The sequence below is a fragment of the Cyprinus carpio genome, chromosome A12 (genome assembly GCF_018340385.1).
Source record: "Cyprinus carpio isolate SPL01 chromosome A12, ASM1834038v1, whole genome shotgun sequence".
Taxonomy (NCBI): Eukaryota; Metazoa; Chordata; class Actinopteri; order Cypriniformes; family Cyprinidae; genus Cyprinus; species Cyprinus carpio.
The window spans coordinates 20995465-21013335 of NC_056583.1; the positions used below are offsets into that span (position 1 = coordinate 20995465).

Genomic DNA, 17871 nt, shown 5'->3' on the forward strand with positions numbered 1-17871 from the left:
TGTCGACCCATCAAAGCATGAGAGGAGGTTTTCTCTCCAGTACAGTTAGTGGGATGAACCCAGCACCCCTCTGATCAGTAGGGTCCTTTGGACACAGACGCACACGGCGCCCACCTGGGCACACCCCGCGTTCGTGGCTTTGTGGACTTTGTTTGACTTCTCTCCTCCGTACCAGCGAGGCTTTATTTTGATTTCTGCTGACAAAACGTGCGACCACTCCACACCCTTCGAAACAATAACCCGCAAACACACAAACATTTGCCTCACTAAGCGCTGGAGCTTGAACCCGTGCCCATTGTTTATTTTCCAAGCCAAGCAGGAGGGAGCGAAACAAGGGAAAAGTTGCTCGCTTTTGCAGTCTTACTATGTGTGGTGAAACTACTCCCCGCAGGCTTCACATTATTAAAACAATAAGTTATATCACTATAATCTGAAAAAAAGAGTCTGTTTTCACACCTTAAGCAACAAAGATGACTTGCGCGGTTCAATACGCTTCGTGTAAGCTGGCACGGCGTTTGACTGCTAATGACCCAGCCTGAATTCGAACAGGCTACTCTTAGCTATGGCTGAAATCTGCTTAGAAACTTCCACATAAACAACGTTCACTTCAGATAATCCGATTAATGCGAATGCATTTGACATGTTTGCACTTTTCCAAAAATGGACTACATCTAATTCTGGGTGTCAAACATGAAATCATATTCGCTTAATAAGGGTGAGGGAAAAATGTTTAACATTGTCTTATTCTGGTCCTCGGATGCAATAGGTCATCATATTTCTTTCTCCATGCAGGAATCAACTCTATATAAAGCACATTTAATTTCTCATTTGAAGAATATAATTAACCTTTGTAAGAAGGAGAGCTGCTTTTTTCCTATTTAAAGGAGACACTTGGGCGTTTACATGAGTGCACGTGTTAGATAAAGGACGAGAGGCTTGTCTGAGAAGAACTAGCCAAGCCCTTGTCAATCAAAGAGAGGCCTCCATATTAAAGCACTGTGGCTTTTTTTCACAAAAGGCTACAATTAGTGTTTAATCTGCCACTTAAGGTGAACAGAAATAAGCGGAGAGTCTCTCATCTGCTCCATCATCCCATTAGCAGCCACTCGAATGCAGCCTCCGGCCCACAGATCACTAGCTCACCCCATACATTGATCTATAGATTTATTGATTAGCTGTTTTATCTTATTAGTCACAGCTTGAGTAAGGGCCGTGATGGAGAAGGGTGGCAGATCCTCAAAAGAAAAAAAAATAATTTGAAAAATGAGCCCCCCCTGTAGCAGATATGGAGGGGCTTTTTTCTTTGTTTTTGTTGATCTGTTTACTAAAGAGGGCTGGCCCATACAGTTGCATTGAGAGAATGATGGTTGTTAGCATCTGAAGGAGGAGAGGGGCTGGAGGGGTGGGGGCTGCGGTGTGTTGTGGAGGGTCCGAGGTGGAAATGGAGCAGTTACAATCTGGAATATTCACTCCTGTCACATTCACAGACGTTGAGACCTATTCACAACAAATAAGATGCAATTTAATGTTCACAAACTATGTTTGCAATACCGAAGTTGATCCTATCTCTTGGATAAAATTTGGATATTGAAATGAATTATTTAGCATTGAACCAATAAAAAAAACTGAATATGTAAATATCATTTTAAAAGTAATGATTATTAATAAAATCGAATTGTAAAATAATTAAAATGTATGTATTAAAAAAAATAAATAAATAAATAATAATAATAATAATAATAATAATAATAATAATAATAATAATAATTTGGAATTTAAGTAAAAGAAGAAGAAAGAACTTAATAAAAAAATTAAAATCAGGAAAATACATAAATAAAGAATGTAATAATAAATAAAATAATAATGATAAATAAAATATATTTTTAATAAAAATAAATACTATTATTAGATAAATAGTATTAATCGATAAACAAAATATAAATTATTATTTTAAACATTTTTTTTTTTTTTTTCTTTAAATACTTGGAGTGCTGTGAAGAAAAACTTACTGAATATAGAAACCAAAAATTGATGGTGATTACATTTTTTCTAATTAGGTTCAGAAGCATTTTTTTTTTTTTTTGCATTACTCTCTCTGAATATAATTATGGATGTCTGTCCTGTCAAAATGACATGGCTGTGGCATAGGCCTCTTGATGTATTCCTTCTCACAGGAAAAAACAGAGGCAAATGACAGGACGACAGTGAACAAAAGATGAGAGAGAGGAAAATGGAATGGCAAATGGGGGAAGACAGAGACCCCCAAAAGCACGACCTTGCCATGAGATATCATGGAGAAAGGAACATGAGTGAATTTTATTCTGGAGGTGGGCATTTAGCTTAGCAGAGCAGAGTTTAAGGGTTAGCGCTGGAGGAGAGTGTGTCTTGTTAATGGACTCTGCTCACAGACTGACAGGCATCACGGCTTTGGGTCATTCGTCTCACAGGCTGCTTCCGGTTGGAATTGTCTTCTGATTATGATTTCAAAAAAAGTGATGCTGTCATAAGCTCTCCCCGCAGGGTTTTTTTTTAAATTATTTTGAGTAATAAACACCAGAATGTGGAGTGTAGAAGCGAATGTTTTTGGTTGTGAAGGGTGATGTTTCCTTGAAGGAGTTTTTAGGATATAAAGAAGTGATTCCACAGGCCACGACTGATGGAGAAGCGAGAAGTCAGAGTGAGTGAATGAAAAGAAACGAGTGCTCTTTGAGGATACAGTGCATTTAGTATGGCTCTCCACACACACACACACCTCCACCAGGTGCTGAGGCAGAGGAAGTGTAAATACGTTGAAAAACCAGACATGCTGCTACAGCGAGAGAAAGAGAGGTCCAGTGGCTTTATTGTGGGGAGGCACATACGCGGTGACGGATGTTTCTTTTAACTCGGCCATGCAGACAGAACGGACACTTCGCTCTCACATCGCCTCTGACCTTCTGCTCTGGAAGCATGGATCAATATCAGTGAAGACCCCTTGACGTTCCAAAGCATGAAAAATGAAAGTTGTGCAAACGGCTGCAACACTGTTGCCTGCTCGACAATACATCTATATAACCCACAAGTATATAAACACACATCCTCACAGCACTGGGTTAAGCGGAGCTGTCATACACACACACATAATGAAGTCCAAGGCTGCGGCCTTTCTGTGTACTGGATCTAATAATGCCTTCTGTGATTGGATGATACCATCCATAAATGCATGAAAATAGTGTAGATATTTATAGCCTAGATTAATTTGTGGAGTATAGACCTTTACATAGAAAATATGTATGTCAAAGAACGATATAATTATAGAATGACAGAATAATAGATAAAACGATGAAATGAAATGATAGATAGATATATAGGTATACAGACAGACAGATAGATTCAGGAATATAGATAGATAGATAGATAGATAGATAGATAGATAGATAGATAGATAGATAGATAGATAGATAGATAGATAGATAGATAGATAGATAGATACTTCTTGGATTTAGGTTTATTTTTTATGTGTATAAACATTAGGAATGTGCTTCAGCAGAACTTCAGAATCGAAGCATCTCTGGAGGAGACAGTTCTGGCCTTCGACCGGGTCCAGGCAGGCCGTTTTAAATATATCCACCAAGCGATACACCATACAGCTACCCCAGCAAGCCTGTTTTTAACATCAGGGATGTGTTGTGTGTGGAGAGAAAAAGAAAACACATTACCTGGAATCTGCGCATGTCCCCGTGGTTTCCTGCATTCTTCAGGCAGTTCTGATTACACTTGAGGAAGAATTTCAAAAAGAATCTGCAGAGAGAAGACAAAGAGAGGGTCGGAAAAAACTCACGTTAGACAATCAAACCAGCACGGAACAAATCAATAGCACAAAATACAACTGCAGATTTCATAGCAGAGCGAGTCCAGGAAGTCCACACGCAAAGGTGCGATCAAACCGACAGCTGGATTCACCTTGTTTCTAGATAATTCCCCTCAGAGTAATGATCATTAGTGTTTTGTTCTTCACCCTCCCACGACCTCCCTGTCCTCCTCTGTTTATCTGTTTTTTCCGTCTGTCCGTGTGGCTGACGCATCCAAATCCCACAGTTCCCCACAGAACCCATCTGCCCGTCACTGACAGGAAGGTCAGTTAATATTCCGCCCCCCTCTTTCCTCCCCTGTTTCTGTGTCTACCCTGTAATTAAGGCTTAACGTGCTCAATGGGGAGGTAAACCAGCACACCTGAGCCCTGCTCATCACAGACGAGGACCGCCGAACGAACGGGGTAGGAGACCTAACGAGGTGAGAACGGCCCGCAAACTTACAGTCCTGTTAGACAATTAGACACACCCCGCCACCGGGACAACAGCACCCGGTAATTATTGCGCAACTTTACTAACTGCATAATCTGTTCGGCAAATGTCATGTGCGAGCGAGAGTCAGAGAAGGTCCCATCGGACGGGCACTCGCACACAACACACACACTCAAGAACTAAAACCTGGTGTTTTTTTAAGAAGTAAAGAGACACTTCAAGAGTCCTTCAAGAGAAGGAAGAAGCATAAGAGGGCTTAAGGGAAGAGGAAGTTGAAACGCTCGTACAGCTGGTGCCACACTCCTTGTATAACAGGAAGTGGTTGGTTTAAGAGGAAGACCACTTGTAGAAAAAAAAAAAAAAAATATGGGAGAAATATCAATAGAAGTCAGATGAGCCGTTTTTTGATAAATTGGTTTTTAAAGCCATTTTGTTTGCAGCTATAGAGTGAGAAATGGATTGATGGATGGAACGATAGAACTATAGACAGATATCTATGATGGATGCAATGATTAGAACTATAGACAGAAGGATGGATGGAATGATAGCACTATGGATGGATGGAACAATAGATACGTTAGAACCATAGACAGACCATGGATGGATGGATGGATGGATGGATAGAACTATTTTATTAATGATTTGTTGACCACATGCATATGCAATTTTGACAAAACAATTTTTGGAAATTTCTGTCTGACCTATTGAAAATCACCAATATGGTTGCAGAGTGAGCTAACGTTTCCTAAAAGGGACCGCGGCGGTTCATACCCGAATTATCCTGCAGGTGGAAAATTTGTCTTTGTATATGGAGTCCCATGTCCACCAATATTTACCCTCAGCGTTTCAACCCCTTGAGAGGCCGGATTGTACGACGTAAAGGTCCCTCATGCTCTCGCTTGCGTTCACGCTACAATGTCATGCATTGCAGATTGTGTTCAGTATTGAGTTAACACATGTATTTCACTAGGTAAACAGTGTGTGTATGCAGGATGAAGTCTCTCATTCGGACTCTCCGATGGGGGACTCGCGGTCGAGCCGAGCAATATATCACTGTGTGTGAAATGACTGCATCATGCAACCCTGAACACCCTTCCACTTTCCAATTATCATTTATATACAGTCACCCCTTTCCTCCCGACAGAGAGGGAATGTTTAGGATTGAGACAGATTGAGGAAAAGTAAGAAAAAGGTGAAGCAAGGGCCCTGAAGGTGGCCTTGGTAGTTTCAGAAATTTTTTAGTGACCGGCGTCAATAAAAAGTGAATTTTAGCATCGCTGGGGGTGGGCGTAAAGAAATATGGCAGTCATAATGGCAAAGAGGAGGCCAAAAACGTGTCTCTCGTCATTAGAGCATTAGCTTTAATTGTGTACAGTGTGTGTATGGTAGTTGTTGGACAGGCCATTATCAGAATGAGTATTACGAGCTGTAATTCGTGGCCCCTGTTTTATTTCCCCATAGAGCTGTAATGTTTCACAGCAGGTATCGGAGTAAATCAAGCCTGAAATATAGCCTTTATTTACCTCTCTCACTCGCTATCTCTTTCTTTCTCTCTCACTTGTTTTTTTTCTCACTCTATGGCCGCAAACAAAATGGCTTCACACACATGTACAACAGGTGGGACACACTTGTGTTAAACTCAAAGATTATTTCTTGCAAAGCACCCATTCAGAGGTTTGAAAGTGAGATGGACCGCATCAATTTCAATAGATACAGCAAAAACATGAAAAAAAGCCTAGAGATATAAAAATCCCGGAATGCATTTGGACTACACTTACAATGTGAGATGTGGTACAAAAAAATAAAAAATTATATATATATATATATATATATTATATATATATATATATATATAATATATATATATATATATATATATATATATATATATATTGGTATATATATACACAATTCCCTTTCATTCTATAGTAAATTATATAAAAATAAAATTAAATAACTTACTATAGCACACCACACTTACAATTAATGTCAAAGCAAATCATTAAATTAAATTAATTATAAACGAAATTGCAGGTTATTAGTCACCAACAGGCAAATGTAGAAGTGTTCAAAAACACACACACTCTCTCATTAAAACTGCACTCAGTGGTTGCGCATGTTTCGCTTGGGGTCTGTTTACCTCCGAGTTTGATTAAGTGAATTTCCACAGCTTTCTGAGCACAATGATATTCAGCTGCTGTCCACAACTGCACCGTAATTTCGTCTGAATTAGAGCCAGTTTCACTTCTGCGTGGGGATGAGTAAATTAGTCCTTTGTGAAAAGGCAAGCAATTACGGGCCACACGGTTCTCTCTCCCTTTTTGACTCTCTCTTAAATGGCTCCAGAACTTTGCGGCGATGTTCGCGGACCGTCGGAAATAAAAAGAAAGCAGGGAGGTAAATAGTCATTTAATGGAAATATCAAGAAGAACTCAGCATTAGATGCTGGCAACGGAGAGCAGGAAGAGAGAAGAAAAAAAAAATTAACTGCAATTATGTTTGATTAAAGAGGCTATCCTTCTCAATAATCAGCATTTGTGACAGGACACAGGACTCTGGTGGCCTATGGATGCCATGGAGATGTGTGAGCACATATTAAGGCCAATAAAGGGATATTAGCATAGCTAATTATGGAAGAGCTGTAGCAGTTGAATGAAAGGGGGCCTCTGTGTATTGTAAAGCGCAAAATAATTGGCTGAGGCAGTTATCAATTACACAAGACACAAATTTGGTTGTCAGGGGAAATGGAAAAAAAAGCAAAGCAGACATGTTTAATTTCACATCAGAGACCCTTCTTCCCTCGCCTTTGTTCTTCACCGGAGGGCGTTGGACTTCTAGCTTCCACTGCAACTTGTCGACAAATCTGTGCATAAAATGATTCTGGCTGGCCAGCGCGGAGTAATTAATACAACCTGTCCTTCACCACTCACTTTCTGACCAGAGGGGCCGAAATTCTTATGATGGAGGCGAAACGAGCGCATGAGAGAGGAGAGAGAGAGAGAGAGAGAGGAGAGAGACTTGAGAGAGAGATGGGGGCTTGTCGTTTGAAAGGGACTTTGGCTTCACAGGCTGAGGTAATTGAGAGGAAAAAAGGGGTACGTTTCAAGCACACATCAGCTCAATAACAGCCCTTAGCTCTTATCTTAACCCAAAAACCATCCATTGGATCGTTTTCCTGCCCTCATTCAAAGGAGAAGCCCCCTCCCAGCCTCTCCTTCACACTAATCCCACTTCATTCAGCACAAAAGACGCAAAAACAAAATAAAATGCAGAGGCCGATGCTAAAGCAGGTTAACTGCAGATGACAGCTATGACAAAAAATCGAAGTATTATTGCTCTTTCCTAGCTCAGATACTGTTTAAGTATCAGTTTTGTTTTTAGAAGTTATTCTAAAATTACTGAAAACGAACAAACAAAAAAAATGAGTTTAATGTTTCAAAATTTCATTTGAATTCAATGTTACTTGCCATTTCTTTTAAATTATTTGTGAAATTCTCTAGCAAATTCTGAGAGAAAATTGCCCACACCATTTTTTTTTTCTGTTTGATTTACTTGTATGTATATGAAACGATTTTAGAAATTGCTAGTAAATTTCACAAGTAATTACAAAATAATGGCATAGTATCTGAATTAAAGATGAGATTTTTAAAGTAGAAACAGGAAAGACGGGGTAAAATGGTATGATTAGAAATATATCTTAGAAATAGAAAATAGCATTTTCTTGTAAAATGTACTAATCTGTTTTATGAACAACTGAATATATGTTTTAATGCATGGACATTTGGGGAGAATTTGATGAGAAATCTTATCGCATTCTCCTTTTTGCCCCTCAATTTCACATCATTGCTGTGTAAGAAAAAATCTAAAATAATTACATTTGGTGTTTTAAAAAGATACTAAAAAGAAAAATTACTAAAAGTTTTATGTATGTATGTATGACTGTATGTATGAATGAATTAATGAAATTAATGAAGGTATTTATTTATTTATTTTTTTGTTATGGGACAGATAATCAAATCAGCTAGCTTTGATTACCACCACAAAACACAACAAAAAAAGAATACAATGCAGTCCTTTATTCTGAAATAATTTGATAGCTCCCATAATTAATTGTATTGTGTTTGTTTTTGTTGTCTTATGTTGTCGTATTTAAACAAAGACTTGGGAGGGGAAAAAACGGCAACTGCTTTTTTCCTGTCGTCCCAAACGACAAGATGGAATTGGTTGTAAAGAGAGGTAAAGAAATACAATGGCAGATGGGAGTGTGTATGTGAGAGGTCAGTTGTGGACACTAATTGCTGCTCAGGCGTTAATGGTTAGGGCACAGCTGTGTGACTCTGCTGAGTATTGAGGAAATCACTAAGCAACTTTTACAGCAGATCAGACTCGACCCCCGCGCAGCCAGCCCAGACAATACAGAACACAGACACATACACACACCACACACACACAATCACACACACTTACACAAGTACATTTCTGCTGATGGTCCTGGTCCGGAGAGAGCTGAGAAGCGGTACACCCAACAACCGGGACGGAAGAAAATCAGGTCAATACAGATCCAGGAATAGCATTTCCAAAATGCACAAGGAAATGCTCTGGCTTCTGATTGGCTGACGGGTCTGATTGGGTGTCTGATTGGGTATGTGAGGTTGCATGGCATCTCAATTTGACAGCGAGACATTTTTTCCAAAACCTTTAACCTCAAGTACTGACTTCGGGTGAAAATAACTCTTCTACACCATTTCTGGAGTGCTATTTCTTTTCTGAAGCGATCAGACTTAAACTGTACACTTGGCAGACAAGATAAAACAAGCATAACAAATACCACAGACAGACGTACACTTACGGATGAGAAAGAAACCAGAGGAGGCCCAAAATATCACAAGAAACTTAAACCACAATAGCAACCCACTGACCACCGAAGACAGACAAGACACTACTGAAATCTACTTAATAAAGTACAAAAATATGAGATATATATATTAGAAAACTCTAAATATGTTCAAAATTCAGGTTCTGAGCAATCACTGCACTTCCTTGTTTAAATCACAAAAAAGTACGTGACCCGCCGAACATACAAAGTTATCAAAGAGACATAATTTCGTACGTATGTTTGAGCATATCTGAGCATCGGCCTAAACCATATTTATGCCAGAAGTGTTTTTTTGGGACATGTGGTTCTGTCGTGTGTGTGTGTGTGGTGTGTGGTGAGTGTGGGTGTGTGTGTGTGTGTGGTGGATGTGGATGTTTTTCCGTCCATCAGGGGATCAGGGGGACTGCAGTGTACCAGACCCAGACTGGTGTGCACATTCTCTCCTCCTTTCTCTCTTGCTCTCTCTATTCTCCTCTCGGGAAACGTCCTCCATAGTTTTTTCCCTAATGTGTGTAACATGGCCGCTGACATTAGTTTCCCCAACAGATCACTTGGCTCTCCGCGTTCATGTTCACAACAGCATTTTGTCTTAGACTGGGGCCTCATGTAAAACCGCACTATCTCTCTCTCCTCGAAACTCTCCTCTCTCTCTCTCTCTCTCTCTCTCGTTCTGTTCACCCTCCTCCTGTACCATTCCCTCCTTTCTCCGTACTTCCCCGTGGAACACCCTTTTTTTTCTGGTTTAGGTGTATTCAAGAACAAGCCTCTTGTGGAGGTTTCGTCCATTGCAAGGATCGGGCTTCTGGGCCGCCTTCTTTCAAGGTGGACAGGAAACGTGACTGGATGTTGCCCGAGAGAAGATGTACATCAAAGAGCTAAATTTGGGAGCGTAAAAGGGACAAAAGACACAGAAAAAACAAAACGTACATTGTTAACACTTAGAATTAACGAAAAACATTTTTTAAGCGACATAGTGACGACGTTTTTTTATTGGTAAGAATTAAATAATAATTAATGTAATAACTGTAGTTATAGTAGTAGGTAAATAGTAGTTAATATAGTAAATATAAAAAAAAAACAACCATTTACAAACATAACATAAATTGTGATTAATATTAAGTTATTCATTGAATATTAAAAAAAGTAAAATAAAAATACAAAACGAGACTGCGCTCAGATTTTAAATCAATCAAATCCCTGCAAAACCTTTTTAGATATAGTTAAATACTTAAAAAAAGAATTTACAATTAATTATAACTTATTAATAACGATACAGATACTATTATTATTATTTTCTTATTATTATTATTATTATTATAAAATAGGAAAATGACCAATTTTTACAAACATGCTTCATAATGAATTTTTATTCATTAAATATTTAAACAACTTTTAAAGCGCTTCTGATGGCACAAAGACACTATATCAAATTCTTTAAAATATATTGGATAAAAATATGCTCTGGAGACATCACATTAAAAAAAAAAAAAAAAATGCTAGCAAATTTATGTAGCAAAATAGTCAAGTATGTCATCATTCAGCTCTCAAGTCAATGGAAATGAAGGTCAGTTCTGAAAGAGCTCTGCAAATCCCCCGTACTGAGAACCAGCACTGTTTCTGGGGTAGAGGGGTAGTAGGCTATGCAGTGTTTTACCCTCTCTTGCTCTTTCAGCTCTTTGATGTTGGGATACAGGCTCAAGGTTCCCTGGGGGAGGAGGCCGAGAAAAAAAGGGCGGAAAAGGAGTGGTGGTGGTGGTGGTGGGGGGTCTGTTGTGGTGGGTTTCAAACTGGCTTCTGATTGGTTGAAAGACTGACCACACATGGCCAAGGATGCTGTTGTCTTTACCTGAAGCTCTAATGCTCACTCGCTGGACAGATATGTAATCGCTATTTTGTTTGTTTCTTTGTTTGTTTGTTTTCCATTCTACTCCAGACGTCTCCTTGGTGTGGTTCATAGACCCTTTTCTCGACTCTCTCACTCTCATCTCTCTCTCTCTCTCTCTCTCCTTTCCCATCTAAAATTCATCATACATTCCCACATTCTTTCAAGACAGCCCTAATTAGGAACTGTCATCTTTGCCGATTTTAATTATTAATTAAAAACAGGAAGGAGAGAGTGAAAAAAGCACATTTCAAATCAGGCAATGGAGAACACACACACACACACACACACATACACGGCTTGCCTGATGTCTGAAGGCTGTGGTCTCAGTGATGCTGATTAAAAACGTATTAAAACATTATAAATGATTAAAAGTGGATCCCAGTTCTGAGTGGCAGTTATTGGTTTTTTAACAGGAATGCAGCCTAATGACACGGGCACATGGGGCCCTTCGTCCATGTCATTATTCCTGCATGTCAACAACCACACCACAGACGAGAGAGAGAGGAGAGAGAATAGGAGAGAGGAGGAGAAGAGGAGAGAGAGAGAGAGAGAGGGTCAGGTCGTTACATCAGAGCGTTTTAGCAAGTCATCCATCAGCTCGCCGTAGCTCAATCAGAGACGCTGAGGTGCTGTAACGTGCCCCCAGACAGGCGGCGGGTGATCGCCACTAATAGATTTCCATAATGGACATGAGCAGAGGATGTGCAGGTCACTTTGCAGAAGCTTCGCTTCAGTTCAAAACCAGAAAGTGAGTCTCTCACCAAAATAACACCAATGAACACCAAGTTGGGAGGGACTTCAAAGAAAACAATCAGAAATGAGATCTCTTTAATACCTCATTTCAAATTGTTTCTATTAGATTGCAATGATATTGAATGGAGAACAAGCTGTGATTATCTCATTATCTCATATGTCTCCTCTACAATTTAGGATCTCAAAAATGCTTCAGACTGTGCTCATATTCACTAAATTACCAACTTAGATGAACGTTTTTATTGCTCATTGGTTGCTCTTTCAGTGCTTAAGGAACTTGGAGTTTCACTTAAGTCTCAACTTTGTTTCTGCTCATCTCATATGGGAAATAATAAATAGATTGTTTGGCAAATCTGATTGAGACATTGTTGAGATTTCTTCTTAAACTCTACTTATGTGAGATTACTGGGGCCTTTTTCTCACTCAGGCTCATACTATACAGATATACACTGAATTACCAACCTTGAAAAAAGATTTATCGCTCATTGGTTGCTCTTTCATTGCTCAATTAACTGTTTCTGCTAACACATCTTAGGAGAAATAAAATAGCTGACTGGCAAATCTGAGCACAGCTCGAGACACTGAGATCTTTTCTTAAACTCTACATATGTAAAATACTGGGGTCGTTTTTATCAGGAGATTGATGCATAAGTCTTTATTTTGATCTCCAGTTAATCTCATTACTGTCTAATAATGTCATGAACTATGAAAGAGCTTCTGAACAATAAAATCCTCAAAAGAGAAGAGCAAATAGAGTGGTTGTTCCAAGAAATGTGCATCATTTTATTCCTAATGCATAATATATGTTTCTCTAAAGTGAATACGAGTGTGAAGTAGTTACCACACATGAAAAAAGACAATGATAGACAGGGAGAGGGTACATAGAGAGAGAGAGGGTAAAGGTGCATTAGTGCTACCCGGTGCACCGTACGGCAAGAGCGAGGGGTCAGTCATTAAGCGACAGAAGGGCAAACGCAAGAGCTAAAACAACAGAGCAGGTGAAATGAAATGACAAATGAAGAGAAGCAGGATTAGGTGCCGTGCCGTCCAGAAATGACGTGAGTGCCATATTTGTGAAACAATAATGCGGCTGGCAGCACGGATCCATGTTCCTGATTCATCTATGGCCGTATGGCGTAGCTTTGTCAGTCTGCGCGTGGTATAAATTATTCAGTCTGAGAGATGGCAATTACAGAACCCTGCACAACCAAAATGAATATTTTATAAGGACTAAAACTGCACCGGAATGAATCATACACACACACGTACACACACAGACTGGGAGTGTGTTTGTACATGGCAGGACCAGAGGCCTTTGGTGCTTTCATATTGTTGACTGAAATCCAGAGAATTCTAATAAGCAAATATATTAGAGGTTTACATTGTCACCGTTTTTGCCGGCCGTGCCTGTGGACAGATCCCATGAAAAGGGATTCTGACTCGGAAACTCCACAATCTGAAAGGGTATGTCAATTCTTTTAATTTAGAATACAAAGCAATTAATGCAGCATTTCAAATCAAAATGGAGCATCCTATCACAGCCTATTTTACTACTGTAATTTGACATCTAAAGTGAAATGGGATAAATTTAGACAGAGACTTAATTTCACTAATCAGGAACTGTGGTGAAAAATTGTGGAGCTGAAATAAAAGATTCCTGACGTCAGCCCACATTTTGTTGTAAGATTATGAACACATTTTTTAAATAATGTGCACTAATGAATCATGCAAAATAAGAGCAGGAATGTGCATTAAGAAAGCAAATACGGTCGATTTCATGCTGATGTATTTTAACATCTCCAGTTTTAAAACACTTTGTTTATTAAAGCAGAGAAACTCTGTCTTGTCATGACCCCTGTGAATGTACTCTTCGTTTTTTGCCAACAAGAAAGAGAGCAAGTGAGTGAGAAAGATGGAAACGAGGTAAAAAAAAAAGACAGCGAAAGAGAGAGAAACACACTGAAAGGCTAATGGAGGTGGATTATACTGCCAGCCTACCCGAAGCATCGTCTGATAAAGGTTTTGTCTGTTGAGTTTCCTGCAAAAGTCCAGCTTTATAATGCTGAAACAAAAAATAACATTGTTCTTTAGGCTTGCAGGAGCAAAGCAACCTTCTTGAATGGGCATTGTGTGTACAGAGGCAGTGATACCTAAAGCCTTTGTACAGCAGAGGCAGGTCAAGCCTATGACATCAGCGCGACACAAGCAGGCCTCTGTGCGGCCCGCTACAGCAGGAGCTCAGCATGGTGGGAAAATACGTCAGGAGAAAGCTTCCTTTTTTTTTATCTGAGCACTCTCTCTCTCTCACACACACACACACACACACACACACACACACACACATTCATGACGATGGGACACACACACAGAGGCCAACACATATGGGGGCTTTTTTTTAAATCACACCTGAAGTAACATTTTAATGCTCATATTTTTGCTCTTTTATAGCTCAGGAGACATAACTGTGAACTCAATGAAGTATAATCATTGTCTTTCCTGAAATTACATGAGAAATGAATAATGTAACGAAAAAATGTTGAGTTCACACTGAAATATTTTGAGTGCAGTTTGAGTCACTGGAGAGATCTCATCTGAAACATTGTTTTTCTCTGGAACAAATCTTCTCTATTTCTTTTTGATTTGATCTAATTACTGTCTAGTAGAAACAATTGATATATTTGAGATTTTTTTCTTAGGTGACACAATGACATTTTATTGCTCAGAAGTTGCTGCTTAATATCTCATGAAACTCATGTTAAACATAACAAAGAACTCCGTGAAGTTTAAAATTTTTCTTCTTATTAATTTATTTTATGTGCAAATCTGAGCACAATTTGAGACATTGCTGAGATCTCATCTAAAATAAAAATAACTGAGAACTCCATGGTGTATCGACTTTGTCTAATCTAAAATTCCAAAATAAACAAAAATGGAGAAATTGTTGAGATCTCTTCTGAAACTATATATATATATTATAGAGCACAAACCTGAGCACAGTTGGAGATATTGTTGAGATCTCTTCTGAAACTCTGATGTTTTTCAGTAGGATAAAACATCTTCTTTATTACTGTCTGAGAAACAGCTGATATATTTCTTCTGATTTTTCTCTCCTAGGTGACCCAAATGCATTTTTATTTCTCAAAGCTTGCTCTTTCATTGTTTAAGGCACTTATAGGAGTTGTCAGTTATGGATCATTTTAGCATCCACTTTGTCTCAGATGTGTCTCCTATAAATACATGACATAAATCTTGGCCAACTGTTTGAGGTGAGTCATTTGCTCTCCATTTAACTTCACTGATGTTTAGGAGAAATAATCAAGACATTAAAGAGATCAAATAAAATGCTCATTTAAGCAGTAACAGATGAACTACGAGTTCTGTGAGGAAGCGGCAAGATGACAGAATCCGATTTGCATGCTTTAAAAGTGAACGGGAGGGACAGGGAACGACAAAGTGCTCGCAGCACAGCGGGATAAATGGTCTGAAGAGGAGTGAAATACAGACAGGGAAGGAAGCGGAGAAGGAGACATGCATTCCAAGCTGCTGTCCCTCTGATGGCTGTTACCCGGATAACTGACACCGCTGCTTTTTGCCTGTCTGCGTGGTACACATGGGCTTTCAAACAGGGTTATAGGCAAATAATAAGGATGCTCTCGCTCACAGAACTGACATGCAAGCATCCTTTACTACAGAAAAAAAAACAAGACGGGTGGAGGGGGGCACTTCTCTCCATGGAGAAAACAGCGAGTTGTCAGGTTGATTTTGTAGAGCAGTAGTTGAGGCAAGAGCCGACAGAGTTGGCCTCTGTCTTTCCTGTCACAGGTACACAAATGTGTCAGCATACATGGAGATGCGGCTCCTTCAGGGGCCGCCACACGCACGCTGGGGTTTGGGGGCGATAAGCTGGAGGGTTATTAAAGTATCTCATAGTGCTTTCAGCTGTATTAGGATGACAAGCCACAGGGAGAGGTGGTTTCCAAACTGCTGCGTGCCACTAGGGGGCTTTCGGCTCAACAGGAGAGGAAACACAAACATATTGCATTTTTAAATGATAAAAGGAAATATGATTCTAAACTGGGCATGCAATGGTAAAACTGTGTGAAGCGGTTGATATACCACTTTATTATTTATTTTAGTCTATATATATAGCTTGATCCATCACAATAACTTTGAATGTAACTCAAGAGGATTTAATTTAAATGCCAGATTTAAAAATGGTTTGCTCTGAATAATTTTAGGATTTGGATTGCATGCATAAAACCGCAAATAAATAAAGACAATTATTAAATGAAGTATATTTAATTTGTACAATTTATTTGTTTAAATATAAATATTACTATTATTATAATAATTGCTATCTATTTGGGCCATTCTGCTCTCCTAATTATGAAACTACTCTTGTTCATGAGATCAAAATGTTCGGATGAAGTGTGGCGCAGTAACAGTTATTATAAACGGCCCACGTACATGTTGAGGTCAAAGGGCACAGTTGATTTAAACCTTGCCTTTCTCTTCTCATTTTAAGATCTATTTGCAAGACATTACACCCTGCTGGCCTGATTATCTGAAGTCAATCAGAAACCCTGATCACACAGAACGACTCCCTCACATCTATCAGAGGAGCCGGCGAAGAAGAAAAAAAAAGCTAAATCTTGTTACCTATGTACAATAGCGGTGCTCAGGCCTGGGAAGGCTGGGGCCTCCCTGGAGGAAACGGCCCCATTAATTGTCGCTGTAAGTGTGGATCCAGCACAGGGTGGGATTCAATACAGAGCCGTTTATCCTGAAACCTGCTGTCACGGCGCCGGGTCACGATCCCAAACCGTCCCGTCGAAATCACCAAGGAGAAGCGATAATGAAAATTTCTTCATGTATAAAATCCTTAATCAAAATGCTGTCGGTGTCATCTACCGGCAGCACTCGCGACTTAAATTAATATACAACAGAACCTTTGGCAAAATTAACATGCCCTCTTTTGACATGCGATTCCCAACCTCAGCCTAGATGAAGGGATGAAAGAAAGAAAGATACAAGGAAAAAAGAGAAACAAACAGAAAATAAATAAATAAAAAACTCTAACAAGCTCGCAATTGGGCCTAACAATTGAATATCTTTTCACTTATTAACTTTAAAACAACAAGGAAAAAAAAATCCAATTATTGGGCGATTTTTCGCTGTGTTTATGGTGTGGATTTGTTGATGTAATGCTTCCTCTATCTGTCCCAGGCGGATATTAGTGAACTCGCCCTCCGAGAAACAACAGTTTCAGCAAAACACCATGGAGTAATGCAGATATTCACACTTTTAATGACCTCAGGGAACACAGCTAGCGTTAGGCAGCGTGCTACGAACCAAAGCGCAGACTCGTAGACTATCTAGCTCCCCTCCGCTGCTGACACGGCTGCATCGCGCAAATAAAACCTGTGTTTGATAAACAAGAGCTCTGCTATGAAATGCAATAATGCTACAAGGGACACGTTGGCGTAGCGACGCCTGGGGGACTGCAGAAGAAGTCTCTCCTCAACTTTTCATTTAACAATTGGACCGTTCCAGTGAGTGCGTCTATCTGAATGCACTCGCATGTACTTAGCACAGCTCGGCCCGGGCGGTTATCTGGAAATGTGTTCAAATTGGCCACTTTCTTTGTGGAATGTCATAGCGATCATTGATTTCACAAACGTCAGCCCCAACAGACCGAACATCAGCTTTTCTCGTGCATGCAGGAGAACTCTCAATTTACCCTGAGACAGGTCTCAGACTACAACGGCGGGTACCATCTGCATGCTTGCAGATTAAACATTCAATTTGCTCCCTGATAGGCCACAACTCCCACCACTTACCATACAAATGAAAAAAAAGAAAGAAAAAAAAAACACGTCAGACCTGCGTCTCCAGCCTCTGTCCCTCAATAGCCTCCTATTGCTGTAATATTTACTTCAGGGGAATTGCGACACGAGGTGTATTTATCTTCATGAAAAATGAGCATCTGAAATTGAAATCACCTTTTGAATGGGGCGCGGATACAGCCTGCCGCTAATATGCTTCATGAAAAAACTATAAAAATTTAGTCACAC

At 39.5% G+C, this 17871-nt stretch overlaps 1 pseudogene; it reads right to left on the minus strand.

Moving 5' to 3' along the window:
- The window catches only part of LOC122133910, a 97209-nt pseudogene that overhangs the window by 33397 nt on the left and 45941 nt on the right, over positions 1–17871 (minus strand).